General features: G+C 43.3%; 1 long non-coding RNA gene across 1 annotated transcript; it reads left to right on the top strand.

Moving 5' to 3' along the window:
- The first annotated feature begins 7,091 nt into the window (after positions 1-7,091).
- Positions 7,092-8,379, top strand: LOC307143497. The gene is made up of 2 exons (XR_013818613.1): positions 7,092-7,516; positions 7,971-8,379. It is a non-coding gene; the product is annotated as an uncharacterized lncRNA (long non-coding RNA).
- Positions 8,380-15,962: the final 7,583 nt, after the last annotated feature.

Below are 15,962 nucleotides of genomic sequence, written 5' to 3'. Positions count from 1 at the left end.
CTCAGTTTATCTGCTAGCGAATTGTTGAAGAAACATCCTAGAAGACATAAAATAATGCAAAAGAAAAGCACAACCCCACTGATTTTCCATTTTCTCTGTTTTTTATCAGAACAGCCAGTGCTTGCTGAGTGAATGATCCCTTTATCTCAGTTTCATTAGTGTGTATGTGTGCCAGCGCCGCTCTTGGCGGGGACAGCGCATCGGTTAGACAGTCACTTCCTGGTGTCTGTGATGTTCAGGCAGATTACAGAGATGCTTTGAAGCTTTGGCTCCTCATGTCTCTGGTGACAGAACGAACAGACCCCTGCCTTCTGCTGCCGTACACAGAACCGAGCTGCACACTGACGAAAGGCACCATGCTGAACCTAAGCCTCTCATCTGCTTTATACGTTCCTTTCGTCCTGTGAACAATAAAGCCACACCTATTCAATCTCAATCCAGGGGCTTTAGACTGAGAGAAATCACATGCAAAATGTGGGATGTCTGACAGAGCTAAAGAGGAAATAATGGCTGGTCAGTAATCGGCCTTTACTGCAGCCATCCGGACTTTGGTGTAGAAATTTATCAGAATCGTCCACCTTGTTGCATGGTGTAGGGCTTACCAAAAAACTTAAAAGAAAGACACAATGAGAAAGAGACTCAGTAGGCCGACTCAGAGCTGGATTATAAAATGATATTTGATAATCAAATATTTGATAATCTGCTAGAATAAAATTCCTAGGAATAAAGCAGAGCTTTGAGCTATAAGAGCTGTAAAATGTCAGTCTGAAAGGTGATTATAACAGCTCAGGGACAAACAGATCTGTCCCCAATGGTGAAAATTCATGAAGCAAGCCTTGTGTCTTATTTCACGCAAAGGAATTTACTCGACTACTGGGGTAAGAAAGAAGTTCCCCCTGGAGTAAACGTATCCGATGGGGAAACCGAACAGTCGAAGAATAGCTCACATGGGATCACCAATAGGGAATCAGCACATGGAGCACTTTAAAGGGATTGTTCACCCAAAGATGAAAATTATCCCATAATTTACTCACCCTCAAGCCATCCTAGGTGTATATGAATTTCTTCTTTCAGCCAAACACAATCAATAAAAAATATCCTGGCTCTTCCAAGCTTTATAATGCACCTCTCAGGAACCTAATAATGCTTGCCCAGAGACCTGCCACCCACAGTGTTATGGTTTGCTACTATTGCAGCCATGTACACCTTAAGGGTGTTAGCAGACATGCGCTTCTCTAGGCCCTCTTGTGGGAAGGAAAGCACTGACCCAACACCATATCTCCGTGGGTCTTCACCTCGGGAACAAGAACACGAAAAGGCACCACTTCAAGGCATATAGCTGGGGCTCTTGCCTGAGTCATTGTGTCAATCACTGCTGGTGAATTCCTCCTCGTCCCAATCAGGGACCAGACATGGAGGTTTCAGAGGTCCGGGAGTGGGTGCCAGATTGTGCCCTGCCTCTAAGAAAGAAGATCCTTCCTCAGGAAATTCGCCTGGGAGGGGCCAGCGGCGTGAGCTCCATGAACCAAGTCTGTTTGGGCCAGTATGGTGCAACCATTAGAACTCGTTCTTCTTCCTCCCTGATCTTGCACAGTGTCTGTGCGATGAGGCTCACTGAGGGAAATACGTACTTGGGCAGACCTTGGAGCCAGCTGTGTGCCAGTGTGTCTGTGCAGAGGGGGGCCTCGGTCAGGGAATACCACAGAGGACAGTGGGTGGATTCCTGGGAAGCAAACAGGTCTACCTGTGCTAAACGTTCAGAATAACAGAGATAGCCTAAAACATTGGATTTAATTAAACTGACCATAAGATAAAGTAATGCTAGTGCCACAAATTACAAACACATTCAGCCAGCTTTTTATTAGCCTTATAAAACTATCAACTGTTAAAACAAAACATTACAGCGAGCGGAGCCTAAAAATATATTTAAACGTATGCATAACACACACACCATAACAGTTAAACTCTGGTAACCTAACAAAGTCACAATATTTAATTGAATGACATAAATATTAAACAAATAATAAAAAAAATTAAATGAACAGGAAATAAAAAAACCTCACAGATAGCACAGGTGTTTATGTAGCTAATTAACATAGCGAAAAGAAATACACAAAAACATTACACATGCTTTCTGAGTGAATGAAATAATGAATCATGGCCTAGCCTACTCTAGATTACTATGGAGGAAGAGAATGTTACTGGTTGACTGCGGAGAACTTAATTTGATGACTCCAGCAAAGGTTTAAAACTACCCGCAAGGTTTGCATTGGGTCCCGTGGGACCTGCGGGATCCCAATCCCAGTGCAGTGCTCTAGATCGCTGTGCAATGATCTTATTGTCAGGTTATATTCTGTTATGTGGATTATTTTGACATTCTGTTCTGTTTCCCCATTCTGTTTAGTTTCGGTTTCATTGGTTACTGATTATGTCCTTGTTTGTTTCTATAGTTATGTAATAGTTTCACATGTCTACTTTCCTTAATTCTACCCCTGTTTATTGCTCGGTGTTTTAGTTGTACTAGGTCAGTTCTTGTTTATTCATTGTGTGGTTTGCATTAGTCTCCTGCATGTTCATTCAGAGTGTTTGGATTATTAATAAAGCCTGTTTTGTTTTTCAATCTCCCTCATGTTCGTTCCTGCTGACCACATCATAACACTTATTTATATAGCAAAAAAAAAAAAAGATACAAATTTGCGATACTAAGCCATCAAAATCACTTCAAGGGAAATTCCTTCACCGTGACAGGCAGTAGGAACTGGCAATACTTGGCAAAGCATTGTGACAGGAACATAGCTATTTATTTGTGCTGTCAATGTTAAAGGGTTAGTTCACCCAAAAATGTAAATTCTGTCATTAATTATGTATTAATATTAATTAAATCTTCGCAACCCAAAAGATGATATTATTCGATGAAATCCGGGGGCTCTCTGACCCCTCCATAGACAGCTATTTAATTAACACTTTCAAGGTCCAGACAGGTAGTAAAGACATTGTTAAAATAGTCCATGTGACTAATGCAATGAGAAGACTTTTTGTGTGTAAAAACAAACAAAAAGAATGACTTCATTCAACAATTTCGTTTACGTTGTAAATACAGTGCAGCTCCAGCGCATGCATCGTGGTGCTCACATGAAGAGCATCGGCTGCCATAGAACTCGAAAGCGCTGCACTATTTACAACGTAAACAGCGTATGAGACTTGCACAGGCTAGAACAAAATTGTTGAATAAAGTCCTTATTTTTGTTTGTTTTTGCGCACAAAAAAGTATTCTCGTCGCTTCATAAAATTAAGGTTGAACGACTGTAGTCACATGGACTATTTTAACTATTTGTTTTACCTGTCTGGACCTTGAAAGTGTTAATTAAATAGCTGTCTATGGAGGGGTCAGAGAGCTCTCGGATTTCATCAAAAATCTCTTCATTTGTGTTTCCGAAGATGAACGAAGGTCTTACGCTTTTGGAACAACATGAGGGTGAGTAATTAATGACAGAAATGTCATTATTAGAGGCGCAATTATCAAAAGCCCGCCACACTTTTACAGATGCAGAACAATTCATTATGTTGGTGTGAACTAAACAGTTATAGAAATGTAGAAATTAAAGCTAAAGCTCCAATCTCCTCCCAAAAATCCTGAAAAAAGTCGGTTAGTGCCTTATTGACAATTTCACTCAGAGAAGCCGTCAATCTCAGCTGTCAATCATATCTCGAGGAAAGGAATTCCCCCATAGCGTTTTAGCAAAACGCAATACGAGAGTACTCTCGTAAGGGAACTAAAACTTGAAATGAAATCATTGTGATAAAAACTGCCTAAAATGACAGAAACCATCTTTAGGAAACAATTATTTGAAGTGTAATTTAATTGTTTAGTGTGTCTCGGGGGGGGGGGGGGGGGGGGCAATCGAGGCGCGGAGGCTGCAGGCTTGTTCCTACCTGTCTAGATATACATAATAAAGGCTAGATGTCTCGTCCGTGCTGCTGGCCAATGGAGGTCGACATCCGCACCAGGCGGCCATCTTGTCACAGGCAACTCGCTCACTTGTAACATTGTTTTCATGGGTGCTTGCCCTTTTTAAATAACCATTAACTTGCTCAATTTTCTACCGATTTTCAAACTGTTTGGTTTGTTATGAAACGTCAGAGATTTCGTTATGACACTGCATACTTATGAAAAATTATTCATAATTTGTTCAAGCATCCATAATTATAGCCACGTTAATAACGTTTGTAAGAAACCAAACCATTCGTAAATCCAATGACACAAAAAAGGCAGGTCCCAGGCACTCAGTCAGACGTAAAAAGAGGAGAAGGAATGAATTAAAAAGCCTTTATTTGGTATGGCTTAAGTCATCTTGGAGATGGTGGCCCAGTGGGTTAAACCACTGAACTGATATGCAGAAGGTTGCTGGTTTGATCCCAGTGGTCACCACCAGTGTGTCCTTGAGCAAGGCACTTTACTCCACGTTGCTCCAGGGGGATTGTCCCTGTAATAAATGCACTGTAAGTCGCTTTGGATAAAAGCGTCTGCCAAATGCGTAAATAAATGTCATCTTTTAAAAAGCTACAAGAGCTTTTTAAATGTTTCATTAAATGTGAAACATGTTTTTAAATGTTTAAACGTTAAATGTTTTTAAATGTTTCAACCTACAAATGGTCTTCTTCAGGGCAAAGCAGCACAAAGCATGAGAATAGGCTTGTTTGAGATGCGCCTCGCCTCGCCTGCAGTTCAGCCGAGACTAGGCGGCTGCAGTGAGGGGAGGAGTGAAAAAAGTGCAGGCAAGCCGGACAGTTCTCTCTTCTCGTAGTCGATCAGACACCTGCGAGATCAAAGGCGGATATCGCGGGATTCACACTCGTGCGCTTTGTTGCTGATAAACTGGATGTAATTTAAGTTCTGTTACTTTTATATGAAAATAAATATTATGAACAAGACACCCAAAGTTGTTGTTATTTATTTCCATTCGAAAGACGTGTTTATCAATCATTTTGACTTTATTTAGGCCTACATACATGTTTATATATATATATATATTTTATAAATATGACAAAATCACATAACCCACAGAGAGATCGCCTTTGCTAGAGGGTTTGGGAATATTCACACATAAAAACATGATCTCAGAGTTTTAAAATCAAACATTTTTAAAAAAGAACCATACATCACTGTTGTTTAAACCAATAAGCATTAAGCTGTGTCGTCAGCAAGTCGTTTCCCATCATGCTTTTGCTCCGCGCAGTCGGTGGAGAGCAGCTGCGCTCGTCTGCAGAATCCGACACATCCGCCTTTCGCTCGCGAGAGTTTTTTGTCATACGTCAGCATGACATCAGAGCAAGGCGGACCGCCCTCGGACACTTTTCTAACCGGAATGCATCTCGCGCTGATCACCGGTGATCGGTTCTGCGCAGATTTTGCTCATCTCAAACAAGCCTATTGACACCCAATTATAAGTTGAACCACACCCATAGAAAGCATTCAATTAGCCTAATAAGGCCTAATACAATCAATTAACCCAATGAGGCAATCAGGTCTACAGGATTGGGGAAACCAACGTAATGAGCAAAGAAAAACGTACAAAGAAAAAACAATACAGAGAAAAAAACTATCCTTCAACGCAGGCTACCTGGATAATGAACCTTTTGCAGTCCATTTGTAAATCCGTCAAGATTTCAGTGAGATAAGAGTATTTGTGTTCATGCAGATCACTCGCCTTACATCAAGTAGGGCCTACCACAGAGCCCTGCCTGTGACAAGATGGCCGCCGGTGATAACGTTAGAGACTCCGCCGTAAGACATCTAGCCTTTATTATGTATATCTATGGCAGGGTGACCACCATCAAACAAACCAAATGTGGGACGATTACTAAGTTTGCGTGGGACAATGTGGGACATGTTACCAACACTAAAACATAACCTGAAACTGTTGTATAATCTTAAATTCAACATCACTGAGCCCAAAGGCAGCAGGCATCATGCAGATAACTACTTTGGAAACAGTTCTGACCAAGTGCAACTAAAATCCAACTAAATAAATAATGAAACAAATAAAACAACATTAAATTAGTTAATCTTATATATTAATTGATTAATATAAAAAAAAAAAAAAAAAAAAAAAAATATATATATATATATATATATATATGTATATATATATATATATATATATATATATATATATATGTATATATATATATATATATATATATATGTATATATATATATATATTCATTTATATACAGAACTATCCATTCGTTTTCTGACAGGGAACATGGAACGAATCACCGCTCCACATTTTGATTGACAGCCGTCACAACCTACTAGTGACCGTGTTTACTCCTTTCTTTTCAACCATTGGATATGGTTTAAAAAACGGCTTTTGTATTTGTGTAAGGCGGGATGTTACTTCTGACGAAGCGCTGTTAAATATAGATGAAAAACGATGCCGCAAAAATAATAAATAAAATGCTTTCTTAAAAAGGCAAACGAACGCATGCATGTTTTCTCAATATGATCATTAAAAATCAACAGACTAGTGAAAATGCGGGACATTTTCTCAATATGTGACATGCGGGACAAGGGGTGAAAATGCTGTGCGGTACAACGCAAAGCGGGACAGGTGGTCACCCTAATCTATGGGTAGGAAGGGCACAGGTAAATAGGACATTTATTATGGGTTTATGTGAAGATTGCTTTAAGTTCACTTAAATTTAAAGTGGTTATATTTTTGGAGCCTAATAAATGTTACAATTGATAGCTTTCAATTACACTGTAAGCATGAATGGCTATAATAAGTGTTTAAAATGGGGGGGGGGTAATTTCATTGAGACATCAGAAGCAGTATTGGTCGAGACTGGCCTTCAGTCATAAAAAGATGCCATTAAACAAGTATTTAAAATATACAATCTTTATGTTGTTTCTACATTAATTTGGAGATTGTGAAATTATCACTTTATAAAATATATAAAAAAAGTATAAAAACTTATATTAAAACCTTTAATGTTTTTAATCGTGATTAAATCACAGCAAACGTTTCATTATATAGTAAAAAATTAATCGATTGACAGCACTACAGCTGTGTCCCAATTCGGGGGCTGCATCCTTCAAAGGCCGCATTTGAAGGCCGATTGCGTCACCGCAGCGCGACGAAGGCTGTCTCAATTCGAAGGAGCCTTCAAATGCAGCCTGCCGTCCCTGTTGCCAAGTCCCCGTTTTTTCAGCCGAATTAGACCACTTTTAAGTTGTTGCCGCGGGTGAAAAATTATTTCCGCGGGTTTGTTTCTACCCCATAAGTACGATTTCGCCGCTCCAACACCCCCAAACGTACAACTGCAGTGGAGAATTCGGCCGCTCGATGGAGAAAATCGCATTGGGAGTTTTGGACTACTTTTGTTGCAGAGACCTGGCAACCCTACCCACCGTCTTTCTCCCCGGCCGCGAAGGATAGAACCAACCAGAACAAGTGGATCCTTCGCAGTGTATTCCTCTGCCCATCCCGCGGCCGAGGAACACTTATACATGTAAGTAGCCTGTTGTGTTTTAATTTACTAAAATAACCAACGAAACGTTTTAAAAGCCGGTGGTCTTTATTTCTGTGTTACCACGGCACAGCTTTATTCGTTAGGTGATCTGATGTAATATTTCGTTTTGTTATGGATCAAGTTGCTTTTAGCAGCTTTATTAAAATGAGGCAGCAAATTAGTATTTATTTACCAGGCCGGAAAAATCGAGAATATAGAATTTGAGTATCTATAAATATGATTTCTGGAGTATTTTGTATGTTTGTAGGCTACTGATGCATCATATTTTTAATTTTTCTTAAGATTGCACCCCTGCCTTGCAGGTAAAAAAAGTAAACTTATTACAACTTAAAAAATAAATAAAAAGTATGCAAGTTAATAGACACATCTTTTCTGAAATGTATTGTGCTGTTGTGTTTGTTGTTGACAGACATGTTTGTTTTCTCTGCCTTAGGATTGAAAGTGTCCTGGGACAGGTGAGGGAGTGGGAAACTTGGCCATGGTTTGTCTTCATGATTGAGGTGTTGGGACAACCCCACTGTCCTCATTGCCTCCATCCCTGAGGACACACCAGGGCCAAGTTCAGCAGTGGATGACCAAGATGAGGAGCAACTCCAGCCAAGAGGAGACGAGACGAGAGGATGAGCTGATGGAGAGACTGAGGGAGGACAGGAAGTTTCAGCGAGAGACAGAGGACAGCAGGGAGAGAATGGACTGATTGTTTTCTCTTCTTGAGAGATTGTTGAGAACTAAAATTTTGGTTTTGTAAATTAAAATGTGTAAATGAAATATTACCGTTCTACACATTATTTTTGTTATGCAAGTTATAATTTGTTAATAAAATAAATAATTCTGTACATTTATTTTTGTCATGTCAATTAATTTGTAAATGCAAAAATAAATTGTTCTATACATTTTTATTTACAGTACTTTTTACAACTATTTACATAAGTTATGTTTAAGATTAGAAAAACTAAATACATTTTAAAATTAACTGTACATAACAGATGGAAGAAAATGTTTTTCTGTAGTCTTTTATTGAGCTGGGCTTTATTGACCCTGGTGAAGCCTCTGTCAGCGGGACATCATCTGGATCAGTGCATTTTCCACTGTCTACCAACAGGTTTGCAGTGCTGACTTATTCGACGGCTGCCATGTCGCTAAGATGTTTTCAGAAAGAGGGAAGAATAAATTAAATTAACTCACATCCTCAAAGCAAACAACAAAATATTTTAACATGCATAACTGTTCTATGAGCTGAACTCTGCAGGACAGCGGCCCTCCAAGACCAACGGTGCCTATCCCTGATCTATAAGACATATTTCTAGTGTATTTTATTTTTAGATTCTTTTTTAAACGATAACTTATATCAAAATGTAATATCCATGTGTTAAAAGTCAGTTTTTCATAAAACCACAATATTTGCCTCTGAGATGAAGTTGAATAAAAATCTGAGGTACTTCACAATTATACTCAAATACAGAGTAAATGTATTTCGTTACATTATTTGTAATATTTAGCAACTGTTGACAGCTAGCTGACGTTGAAGAGAACTGAAATGAACATTTATACTGGACTTTAAAGTTATATTCAACTGCCTAAAAACAAAACAGCTAAAGATGTTTACCTCGGCCCATTTATGTGCATAATAAAGAGTATAAACTATATAAAATCATATGTTGGTAACATATTAGTCAACGTTTTATTTTTATCAGTAGATACATTAGATTACTGGAGTAAATTGAAACCCAATACTTGCATTTAAAAGTGTAATCTGGCAATTTCTCTTAAAAAATCTGACGTCGCGGCGCGCAATGAATTCTGGGTTAGGCAAGGCTGCGAAGCATCCATCCAACTATCCTTCATTTCATGGGAAAAGAAGGACGCATTTGCAGGCCATATTTTGAAGGAGCCTTCGAAGGACCTACGAATTGGGACGGCCTTCGTCGCGCTGCGGTGACGCAATCCGCTATACCTTCCACTGTAAACGAGTCTCGGTGCGTCCTTTGAAGGCTGCGTCGGCCGCGCACTTCAAAGGACACGGCCTTCAAAGGACGCAGCCCTTGAATTGGGACACAGCTTGCAATTTACACATGTGGCAAACAGGAATTAACCAACAAAGAAGCAGTCCGTGATCGATACTCAGGAGAGGGCTCCCTCTGGTGGCTGGCTGAATGGGAATCAGCTTGAGTTGTTACAGTTGTGATGTAAAAGATGTTTGTAATGTATTCTACATCTAATTTGTGGAATTATTAAATGAGAACTTCCTGAATTGTAATACATCTGTTAAAGCTGTTCTGCCCTAATTCTAAGGGGGCATGGGGTCTCAAATTAACTCTTCACTTCAAAATAAAATCGATATTTTAACTCTACAAATCAAACTTCTACAGTAATTCACATATCACTATCATTTAATCCAATTACAAAAAAATCTACCTAAAAACTATTTAGATGGAATACATTTCATAAATAATCATGTTCAGATGAAAAGTCACAATTAATTATTCAATAAATGCATTATACAGTAAGAGATTAAATGACATGATGAAGAGTAAGGGTGAGGCATCTAACCCTATCAGTTTTATTCCTAAAATCTACAATTACATTAAAAATGGATGAACATTGTGTAGCCTTTGAGGGCATTTGTCTGAGCAGAGAGACTTTTGAAGGGAATCGGGTGATGTGCAACTTTTCCCTTTGGGTTCTGATTATTTGAGTTAAAAGAGATTTCAAACAGAATGACAGCGAGTGGCCTTTATAGTAAGTGCTGCTGGGGTCACAGCTTGCCTTTTCTTCTAATCTGTCTTTTTCTGCTTTTTCCGTTCTCTTTCTTACTCTGTCCGTCTCTCCCTCACACCCTCTTCCTCTCCTGCCCTCCTCTTCACGATAAACACAGCGAGTCACAGACTGAAGCACACCAGAGCATTGTGTGTGTTAAAAACGTTTCCCAATGGCAGCATCACAGTTTGTGTGAACTTTTCAAACGTCTCTGAATCTGGTGGAAGACCATCATGGCGCTCCTTGGCTTTGAACGGTTATTCTCCTGTGAATTCTCCTCTCCAAAGGGCCTCTGCCTTCAGAGGCTCACAGAGAAGAAAGGCCTCGAGCGACAGCTATCAGTACCCCCCACCCTCCTTTTCTTCATCACACACACACACACACACACACACACACACACACACACACACACACACACACACACACACACACACACACACACACACACACACACACACACACACACACACACACACACACACACACACACACACACACAGTGTGTCCCCCCACAGTGTCTCTCATCAGAACAGGCTGTTACTGCTTTCATTATAAAAAGACCTTAAAAAACAGAATAATACATTAAAGAAGTTTAAACATCAGATATAGCCTGCTACAAAAACAATAAGTAAGCTAAATAAAATATTCATTAGAGTAATTGGATCAGAGAGCAGCAGCATGCGAGAGTTACTGGAAATGGATGTTGCTGGCGATGACAGTGAATCAGATCCATGTGGCAAGTCAAACCTAGAAGTCTATTTTATTTTAGCTTTCATCTTCTATTTCTCCTCCATGTCTAATGCCTAAGTAACTGCTGAAGCTTGTTTACCTCTCATGGAGGAAAAACTTTCAGAGGATATGGAATGATGTACATGGATGACAATTAAACAATTATTTGTTTAATATTTATGTCATTCAATTAAATATTGTGACTTATTCACAAGGATGTGAATAATCTACACCGATCTGCAAACTATACATTTGACACTGAATAAAGCATTCAGGCTAATGATCGCTGCCTTTCTTTGTGGATATTATTTCAGCTATCTAGAACACTAACTGCATTTTTTAGGATAGTTAACACAAAAAAGAGAATTCTGTCATCATTTACTTACCTTCCTGTTGTATGAATTTCTTTTTTCTTTGGAACAATATTTTAAATAATGTTGTCAACCAAACACTTATAGTCAATATTGACTTGCATGGACAAAAAAGAAAAGAAAAGATAAAAGAGAGAGAGAGATATAAATAGTTCTTATAAATATATGTTGTGTTCCACAGAAAAAATAAACTCATACAGGTTTGGAACAACATGAGAGTGAGTAAATGATGACAATTTTCATTTTTGGGTGAACTATCCCTTTGATTCATACATAATGTTATAAACAAACTTTGTCTGTTTTTAAATGTATGTTTTACAAAAAGCTATTTGGCAAGTGCATGTATTAGAATTATGAACACTGAGCTGATACAGATCCCAAAATGTTTTAATACCCTACCTACCATCAATTTCTACTGTGTCTTCTGAGTCCACTGTGTCTCATGTAAAAAATAAATTGGTCAGGGAGGGACAGTCCCCAAACATTTATTGAAAAATGGCAGGGCTTCCACTCTTCCCTAGATTTTGCATTAATAAAATAAAATTACATTAACATTTTCACACTTAAATGTTGGAATATGTTTATACACTCTAAAAATGCTGGGTTAAAAATAACCCAAGTTGGGTTGAAAATGGACTAACACAGCAATTGGGTTGTTTTAACCCAGCAGTTGGGATTGGCATTGCGGGTATAAATACGGAAGTGGAAGTACCGCATATTGCTTTCAACTTCGGGGCCGAGCTTTCATGCTTCCTGCGAAGAGTGTGTTCTACGAACGAGTTTCAAGACATTACGAGAGAAGATCAGCTTACCTGTTCCTGTGTCGGTGTGACGGTGCTGTACAGCGGTGGTCGCGACCAGAAGTGAAACTGTTGGTTCGCTGGGCGTTTCCCTCTGAGTGCTTACAGCGGGCTTGCACCTTTAAACCGCTGTAAGCCGCGGCTATTCCCCTGTGTGCCTCGGCACGTTCGGAGTGGTTTTCTCTTCTCTCTGTCACTAAAAGAGCAACACGGTTTGACCCTGCGTCTTTTTCAAGATGTCATTCAAACCGCGTGTTTCTGGATGCGGTTGTTTCCTGTCCTCATTTGACGGCCACGATCTCTCTCGCATATAAACATGTGAGATTGCTTTCGTGGGTTATCCATGCTCTCTCAGGAGAGCATGGTCACGTCGGCGCGTTGTTCGTCTCACCTTTCTCGTAAAGGCTGAGCGTTCAGCGCGCCGTGTGCCGTCTCGCGCCGGCTGATAGCGGGGGTTGTCACGGCAACCCAGCGCGTCACTCGGCGCTCTGATGCGCCGTCGAGACTATGAAACCTCAAACGGGGTTGAGTCCCTTCACTTATTCCCCGATCTAGTTTCTTTTCTGGGGCTCCAGAAAAGGATTACTTTGGCTAATAAGCGCTGGTGACCTGAGGATTACAGTGGGGCTTCCCCGCCGAGTACATCTCTTCGGGCCCCCACTCCTCTATCGCATCACGAGCGTGCTGAGACTTTGTTTGTGGGTGGTTCATGTTCTTTCACGAGAACATGACCACGTCGGCGCGTTGTTCACCTTGCTCTTTCATAGGGGCTGGATTGTTCAGCGCGCCGTGTGCCGTCAAGTCTGACGGCCACGCTCATTGTCTCACATGCCTGCTGGTAGCTTACAGATGGGATTGCTGGTCCTTTTTAAAAAAAAAAAAAAAAAAAAAGGGGATCTAGCGTTTCATTTGGCGCTCTGGCGGAGGACAGATGTCAATTGCTGCATCGGAGAGAGGGCTGTTATGCGCTGGAAATGATAATGCTGAGTTTCCCACTATAATGGTGTGTGCTCATGCTGAATCAGATTCAGAGTTGTCAGCAATGCTTTCCGGGGTGGCTGCCCGGATGTGCATTGGAAAAATTTAACAGCATGGAACTATTTGGTGTCAAAATATGGAACACCAAAAGGGCCATAACCTGTATAAGTTTTTCCCTCTCTCACTGCCCTCTGTCCTGCATGCATGAGGGTAGTCCCGACCCAGGGGTTATGCAGGAACTGCGTGCGGTGATGGACCTCGCTCTCCGGAGTGACGAAAGTCACTGCACGCTCCCTGGGTCAGGCGATGTCCACACCAGTGGTCCAGGAAGCTGGGGCTAAACCTGGCAGATATGCGTGAGCCCGATGAAGTTCGGTTCCTCATCGCCCCTGTCTGTCAGGCTGGCCTCTTCGGCGACGCCAACGAGAACTTCGCCCAGCAGTTCTTGGTGGCCCAGAAGCAGACGGAGGTGGCAAAAAAATATAAAAAAATAATAATAAATTTAAAAAAAAAAAAAAAAAACCTGCCCCGACGACCAGCTGCTGCCTACACCCAGTCGTCGACCGCAGCACCTCCATCTGCTTGTCGCCGAGGGCGCCACCCTGCGTCCGCCTCCACCCAGGCAGCAGGTGGCCGGGCGCAAGGGAGGTGCCCAACCCGTCCAGGGTCCCGCGAGCCTGCTAGCAAGCACAAGGGCAAGCAACCCTGAAACGGGCAGCCCAGCGAGAGAGGAATTGCTCGGGAAGACGGTGTCCGCACCCCTCCCTCCCCCGGAGGAGGACCGGGGGGAGAATATTTTTTTGGTTTCGGTCCTGCCGCTGGCTCCCCGGAGTCCAGCGGTACCCACATTCTCAGAGCAGTTCTTCCCTCCCTGAGCCCAGAGAGGGACAGGTTGGCAGTGTGCGACGCCCCCGGGCCTTGCCACTCCTTTCCTCCCCTCTCACCCCTCGCCAGGTGGCAGCAGATTGGGCACCGAGGACGCCCCCGGGCCTTCTCACCCACTCTCTGCCCCACCTGGAGTATTCAGGCAACACTCCGGGCCGCCTCCGGGCCTCCCGAGTCGGGTCTGAATACTCCGCATCGCTGCCTCACCCCGGGTACGTCTGTGGTGCCGTTGATCCCGCTAGTTCGGTCTCTGGGGGCCTGGCTAGGTCTCCCCAGGCCGTCTCGCTGGCTCATCCGTACCATCAGACTCGGCTATGCGATTCAATTCGCACACCGGCCTCCCAAGTACAGGGGCATCCTCTTCACCTCCGTGCGGAGCAGCGATGCCCATGTCTTGCGGTCCGAGATCGATGTCCTGCTAGCGAAGGGCGCGGTCGAGCCGGTTCCTCCTGCCGATATGAGGTCGGGGTTCTACAGCCCCTACTTCATTGTACCCAAGAAAGGGGGTGGGTTAAGACCAATCTTGGACCTGCGCATTCTGAATCGGGCCCTGCACAAGCTTCCGTTCAAAATGTTAACGCAGAAACGCATTTTCCAATGCATCCGTGCCCGAGATTGGTTCGCAGCGATCGACCTGAAGGACGCGTACTTTCATGTCTCTATCCTTCCTCGACACAGACCGTTCCTGCGCTTTGCGTTCGAGGGGAGGGCATATCAGTACAAAGTCTTGCCCTTCGGGCTGTCCCTGTCGCCTCGCGTCTTCACGAAGGTCGTCGAGGCAGCCATTGTTCCGCTCAGAGAACGCGGCGTTCGCTTACTCAACTATCTCGACGACTGGCTCATACTCGCCCAGTCTCGAGAGCAGTTGTGCGAACACAGGGACATGGTGCTCAGTCACCTCAGCCTGTTGGGACTTCGGGTCAACCGAGAGAAGAGCAAACTCTGCCCCGTGCAGAGGATCTCTCATCTCGGTATGGAGCTGGATTCGGTCAGCCGGACAGCGCGCCTCACTCCAGAGCGCGTCCGGTCAGTGTTGAACTGCTTGAATACGTTCAATGGCAGGACAGCGGCCCCACTGAAACTTTTTCAGAGGCTCCTGGGGCATATGGCATCCGCAGCCGCGGTAACGCCGCTCGGATTGCTTCATATGAGGCCGCTTCAACGCTGGTTACACGACCGAGTCCCGAGATGGGCGTGGCACAGCGGTCAGTACCGGGTCCCAGTGACTCCTTACTGTCGCCAAACCTTCAACCCGTGGTCAGACCCCTCGTTTCTCCGGGCCGGTATGTCCTTAGAACAGGTGTCGAGGCATGCTGTGGTCTTCACGGATGCCTCATCCACGGGTTGGGGGGCCACGTACAACGGGCACGTGGTTCGGGTCTGTGGACGGGACCCCAACTGCGTTGGCATATCAATTGCCTAGAGCTTCTGGCGGTACGGCTTGCCCTGGCCCGGTTCAAGAAACCGCTCCAGGGCAAACACGTACTGGTCCGTTCGGACAGCACTGCGGCCGTTGCGTACATCAACCGACAGGGTGGTCTACGCTCCCGTTGCATGCTCCGGCTCGCCCGCCATCTCCTCCTGTGGAGTCAGAAGTTTGTGAGGTCACTTCGTGCTATTCACATCCCAGGTGCGCTGAACCAGACAGCCGACGAGCTCTCTCGTCAGTCGACACCTCCGGGCGAATGGCGACTCCACCCCCGGAGCGTCCAGCTGATATGGGACCACTTCGGGGTTGCACAGGTAGACCTGTTCGCTTCCCCGGAGTCGACCCATTGCCAGTGGTACTACTCCCTGACCGGAGGTACCTTAGGCATAGATGCACTGGCGCACAGCTGGCCCCGGGACCTACGCAAATATGCGTTTCCCCCAGTGAGCCTTCTTGCACAAACTCTGTGCAAGGTC

The sequence above is a fragment of the Gobio gobio genome (assembly GCF_949357685.1).
Source record: "Gobio gobio genome assembly, chromosome: 2".
Lineage (NCBI taxonomy): Eukaryota > Metazoa > Chordata > Actinopteri > Cypriniformes > Gobionidae > Gobio > Gobio gobio.
This window is presented reverse-complemented; position numbering and strand designations above follow the sequence as displayed.